The sequence below is a fragment of the Glycine soja genome, chromosome 9 (genome assembly GCF_004193775.1).
Source record: "Glycine soja cultivar W05 chromosome 9, ASM419377v2, whole genome shotgun sequence".
Lineage (NCBI taxonomy): Eukaryota > Viridiplantae > Streptophyta > Magnoliopsida > Fabales > Fabaceae > Glycine > Glycine soja.
In genome coordinates this window covers 31,593,767-31,600,306 of record NC_041010.1, presented here as the reverse complement: position 1 = coordinate 31,600,306, position 6,540 = coordinate 31,593,767, and the positions used below count along the sequence as shown (strand labels likewise).

The 6,540-nt window shown below is 33.4% G+C and overlaps 1 pseudogene; it reads right to left on the bottom strand.

The window, feature by feature from the left end:
• Positions 1–517: 517 nt before the first annotated feature.
• LOC114368351 lies at positions 518–5,786 on the bottom strand (annotated as a pseudogene).
• Between the last annotated feature and the right edge of the window lie 754 nt (positions 5,787–6,540).

Below are 6,540 nucleotides of genomic sequence, written 5' to 3'. Positions count from 1 at the left end.
CAGAAAACTTTGTATCAGGTGACTCAAAGTCTATGGTTTGCAAACTAAATAAATCTATCTATGGTTTGAAACAAGCTTCCCGTCAATGGTATTACAAGTTCCATCAAGTCATTACCTCATATGGTTTTGAGGAAAATGCAGTTGATGATTGTGTATACCACAAGTTTAGTGGGAGTAAATACTCATTCTTGGTGTTATATGTCAATGACATACTGCTTGCTAGCAACGATATAAGATTCTTACAAGAGACTAAGAAATTTGTGACGAAAAATTTTGAGATGAAAGATCTTGGGGAAGCCTCTTTTGTATTAGGAATCAAGATACTAAGAGATCGCTCTCAAGGTATCCTAAGGTTGTCACAAGAGAGTTTATGTGTGTTTATTGATCAAGCTAAAAATTTTGTGAAGAATAGCAAGGAAAGGAGAGGAAGCAAATAATATTCAATGATTCAAGTTAGATGCTTCATGGAACTAATTTAGTTGCATTCTTAATATTAGCAATAGAAAGCTCTATGGTATTAAAGCTGAGAGCACTATATTTTATACAAATAGTCATTAATGTAAGCAAAACACAGTTTTCCCACAGTTCAAAGTTTTAAACCAAGTTCTTATTGAACATTTGGAAGTCTAATCTTGAATGTGTTTACCTCAGCCATGCCAACCCAAAACACAGAAACCTCCTTTGATTGTGCTGCATCGACTTCCTTTATTTGTTCCTTTAATTGTTCATTTACAGCAATGTAGGAAAAAACAACGTATTTGCACTGATAAGGACACAAATGGGACAAAGTTGGCAACAAAAGACATTGTTGAGAAGCTCTATTAGCATATGCCACACAAACATTAACACATAATTATATAGAACTAGGAAGTACACTTGTTAATCTTATAGGGTTTGCTCTAATCATGAGTAGTAGTCAGAGCAAATACCATTATACCTTCTAATCTAGCAACAAGGTGAGAATGAATGTACTTTCCATTGATCTTCCTTGAACCTTCTGAAATACCACATTGAGTTATTTCTTCTGCTAATCTGGCCAAGGCCTACCCCAAAAGTAAACAATATATTAGCACCCAATATGATGAAAGAAATGAATTTCAATGAGCAAAATAACTGTCACACATACTACAATTAACAATGCAAGCTTGCAGAGCTCAATAATTGATTGGATAGAGAATCAAACTTTAATTAATTTGTTAGATGACATTCTGTTACTTATGATCGAATTAATTTAATTTTTGAAATATTTTATAATTTACAACAATAAGTATCATAACATTTTCAGACACCGAATTTGATATTATATATTAAGGTTAGTTCAAAATAGTAGAAACTTTAGCAAAATTTTGAATTAATATTCTCTCATTTCATGTTTATCAACACAGTTTCTAACTAATAATAAGCTTAATAACATATGCACAAATGTTGAACAATTAAAATGCTAAAAATAACATGATTTATGTTTTGAATATCAATGGCTTCAAGTTCTTAATTTCTAACAACAAAAAGAGAATAGCACTACAACAAGCACACTAAAGGAATAGTATTCATGAGGTGCACCATCAGTATAAAATGGGATAGAAGTGATAAACCACCATCAAAAGTCATATAAAATTTCAAGAGTCAATTCTTAAATCAATAGCAATCAAGATACAAACATAGTCATGAAAGGTATACTCATTCAATTATGCAGTATGAAAATTATTGGTCAACAAATGTCAAACAAAGAAAAGTTGGCAACATAAAAACAACATAAAAAGTGAAAAGGTGGCTGTAAATTTTAACCTGAATTTCAAGCTCCATGACTGCAAATTCACTTTTGAATTTTACCAATGTATCCTCCATTACATTCAACTATAGAGGGAAAAAGAAGTCGATACAGGTTCTAAGTGCAAGGACCTTTGTCATTTATACATCTACATTCTATCCTCAAACTATGGCATCTAAAAATAATGGGAAAATAAATCTCCCCAAAAATTCTTCAATGTATAATCAGAAGTTAGTATAACTTATGAGTTCAATAATAAAACCTATACAAACGAGCCCTGAACCAAAAACTAAAGAGAAGTGAATAGAAAAAAGGCTGAAAGTTAAAAGGCTCGAACAACTTTTAACAAAAACATAATACAATTATGCTCAACTCATGCTAATGAGGAGAAAAAAATAGAAGAATATCGGAAAACAAGTCTATTCCCAAGAAATTATTAACATTTGTACTTCCATTTTATGGCAAACAATATATCAGTCAATGATGATAGCTTTTAATAATCAAATCCAAAATAGAATTTCAGCTCTAACCGCTTATGCAAATGGACTATTATAATTAACAAATTTTCCTATTTATCCATTTCTTTTACCAGCAAAATAACAAAAAAATATTATCATGGCTTAAGTATCACATTGAGCTTCTTATTCTATTGAATATGGGATTCCTAACATTTCCACCTCCTTTAAGAGATGATGTTTAAGGCGGCTTTCACTCTACAGTTGACCTAATGGTATCCCTTTTTCCCTCTAATGAATTCATTCACCTATGAACATCCTAATTAGGAAGATGCTACATCTAGATTGAATTGACTAAATACATCCCATGTATTATTGACATCCCATACATCTTCTTCCCAATGATCCATCTATAGTTTGGCACAAATACAATATATACAATATGTGTGTGTGTAGATACCTGTCTTTTTAGGAACCAATTTTGCTGGTTGGCTTCACTAAGCATCTTAGTGAGTTTTGCTCCTCGTGTGTCAGCAAGCAGTGCCATTATCTGCTCAATAAAATTTGAAATAGAAGATCTCAATATGATTTATTAATCCATGTTGCATACAGAAACACCAAAAAAAGGTATCTTCAATAAGTGTAATCACCCAGGCCAAAAACACACTAACCATTTCTTAGAATTTGAGATAATTTAAGTCCAATAAAGTAAACACGCAAAAACATGCAAGTTCATCATATCAAAGTATTCCCCAAAATATTCAAACAAAAGAAGTGAAAAAGCACAATTAGTGTTAATTGCTATTCAAGAGTACTAAATACATTAAAAATGGATAAAAAGTAGCATTGTACCTCTAATTTTATGGTTTCTTTTGTGAGATTTGTAAATAATTGGTTTTTGTGTGAGTTTATACAGTGGAAGCTCCATTTGGATGACTAATGTTGAACTTATTTGGATTTTTAGGCTGAAGAAGAGAAGATTTGGAAATGTTGCGAAAGGGCTCACTCAACGAGCCAGATTGGCTAAGCAAGTCTCATTTGCTTAGCGAGGAAGCCAACTCTCTTAGCGAGAGCGGAATCCTAGAGAATGTAAAGCCAGAGAGCAACGCACAGTCAGCCCACCCAGTGAATCTTTTGTCTCTTCTCGCGCTTAGCGCGTCCAAGCCTGCTAAGCGCCCAGTCACTAACTCTCGCTCAGCGAGACATGCTCGTTGAGCGCGGATTCATAATCTGAGAAGCCCAAAAGTCATTAAATCTGGAAGAAGGGAAGGAAACCATAGGAAGTAGTGTAGGAAGGAAGGAACAGACCATCAAGGCAGGAGGAAGACACTTTTCTTCACATTTTCACTTCACCATTCCATTTCCATCTTATTTCATCTTTGTATTGAACCCTCCTTGTTAATGGAGGGCTAAACACATCATTGTCGGGGATTTTTTCCACTAAGCACGCTTGATGTAAAAACTCTAATTATCTATTTAATATTATTGCTAGTGTTCTTTGCTTCTATTTGTGTTTATTTTCCATATTTATGGCTTAATCCCCCATTTATATGTTTTTTTAGGATTTAAGTATTGGAAAATGCTTCTAGTCCTTAGAACTTGGTAGAGCATCTAGAGGCCTTCATTTCTAGGAATAGTGTGAAGTAATCTAGTAAATATTGCACCTTTTGCATGCGGCTCGCTTAGAATGAGTTTGTTGAGGAATCAAGAACGAAACTAGGAGGGCTAGGCTCTTTCATGTGAGGAATTACAACTAGAGTAATTTAACGGTGCAAAGAACATTAGGATAATGTTAAATAGAGAAAAACTTCTTTAATCACGTCAAGAGAAAGTTCAGTAGAATGCTCCTTGACACATTCACCTTGGTATTTGTTCTATTTTACAACTTTGTGTTTGTTTTTTATATGTTTTTTTTAAGTTGAGAAAAATTATCATAGAAATTTGAAACATGAATGAGCTATTTCATTTTACTTCCATGCAATTAAAATTGTCTACAAACTGAATATGCGTCATCAAAGTATAATAAATTTCATATGGACATGATATTCGGTCTTACCGTTTTAATTACTACTTGAACGAATTGGTGCATTTGCCAATCGTACTAACAATTAGTCACTACCATTGTTGTCTGTTCAAAATAATTGCACAAAATAAAGGGTGTTTAGTTTTTGGAACTTGGTGAAACTATTCCTTCAGGTTTGATTTCTGTCATTTTATAAAGTAATAACCCAATAAACAAAAAATATGAGATCCATTTAAATAATATTTCATTGAAAAAATGCACTTGAAAATTGAAATAACTTCTCTTTATTAGTTTTCCTCGATCCTTACATTTACCCCAAGTCTATTTATTATTCTGAATCCCCATGACAAGAGTATATTAATGGTAAATCATCTTTGGTTTAGGGAATAATGTGATACAAGGTGGTGTTTCAGGATAAATATAGACAGGCTAACCAGTAACCTCTCAACACACAAAAGACACTCCAAAGCCAAGTAAAGAAAAGATGGACAAAGAAAATAACACCACAACAAATGAAGGAACTGATGCTAATTTCTTAGCCTATTTATTTTTCACTATTTTTGACATCAACATGATAAAGGTTCACTGATTCTCTATTTTAAGATTATTAAAGATAGGCCAACCTAGGTCTCTAACAAAGTGCAAATAGAATAATAGACTATCATCTAAACCCTTTTCAGATTTAGTTTTTCAGGAAAAAAACCGAGACAAAATTAGAGAAAAAAAGTGGTTGGTGGTTTTAACAATGCAAACATTTTCTATGGTTCACAAGATACATCACTGCATCAGTGGCTCCATATGCTCTGAAAAAAGAAAAAAATAGCATGGTTAGGACAAAAATTCAATTTCAAGTGTTTAAGAAGTTACAAACATTTTTGTAATCATATGGAAGTTGTGGGATTTCAGAAACACAACTATAAATTGTATTAAAAAATACCTATTCACTGGTAGGTGGTTTTGCAAAAGTTTCCTCTTCCAAGTCTGTAGATGGATCCTCATCCTCAATAGAATTATCTTCGCATGATGCAGATTCCTATAAACTAATTGGCATAGAATTTGCTCTATAGATAAAAGGCCTTCTAGGATACACACTGCAGTAAAAGTTTGGTAGGAAGAGGCCAATCTGTGAAAGTCCCATCTTGAACTCTGGGAAGCCACATTTCATTGAAGTTTCTGAGTGCTTTCCCATCCTGTCGTTCTTGAAACATTTGAAAAGAATATTCCCTGTGTTTAGAGATGAGACCTACTCAAATTATGAAAGAAATATGATAATTAGTATCGGATAATTCTCAACCTTAAACATGACAATAATGTACAACAATCTAAACAAGTTCTTAACTAATTCTCCCAATGGATCAACTACAGCCACTGCATTGTCCATTTCAGCATATCCAATCGGTTTCGGCATACATTTCTGTGAATCCTACATGGTTAATGAAAATATCAATTACGCTAATTTTATTTAACAATGTGACTAAAATTAATATTCAAACGGAAAACAAAAAACCTCATCAGATACAAGTTTCTGATGTAGCTCCATGTGGAACTTGTAGGCCTGGGATCTTCTTCATCAATGAAGTCCTTTGCTTCTTGAATTTTAATGGTAGCAGAATGGAGAAGAAGAAGAAGAGTTGAGAGGAGATGTCACTTCAAGGAGAAGATGAGAAGAAGCTCACCACCATAGGAAGCCATAGATAAGAGCTTGAAGGTAGGAAAAGATGAGTGGAGAGAGAAGGAGAGAAAGAGCATGAAATTTGTGCCTCAAAAGAGGTCTGAACTTTGAAGTGTAATTCTCAAATGATCAAAGTTGAAAAATGCACACACATGACCTCTATTTATAGCCTAAGTGTCACACAAAATTGGAGGGAAATTTGAATTACTATTCAAATTTCACTTGAATTTGAAATTGAATTTGTGGAGCCAAATTTTGGAGCAAAAAATTCACTAATTATGGTTAGTGAGTTTCAGTTATGGTTCGGCCCACTAATACAAGATCATGTCCAAGATTCTCCACTAAGCGTGCTTAGGTTTCATGAGGCATATAAAGCATGAAGGACATGCACAAAATATGACTATATGATGTGGCAATGGGGTGTAGCAAGCAAATGCTCACCCCCCTCTAAAATTTAATTGGATTGGGCTTCTCCCAATTCAATTAAATTTATTTCCCAACACACACATCAAATATTCACTTAATTCATGTAAAATTACAAAACTACCCCTAATACAAAAACTAGTCTAGGTGCCCTAAAATACAAGGGTTGAAAAATCCTACATTTCTAGGGTACCCTACC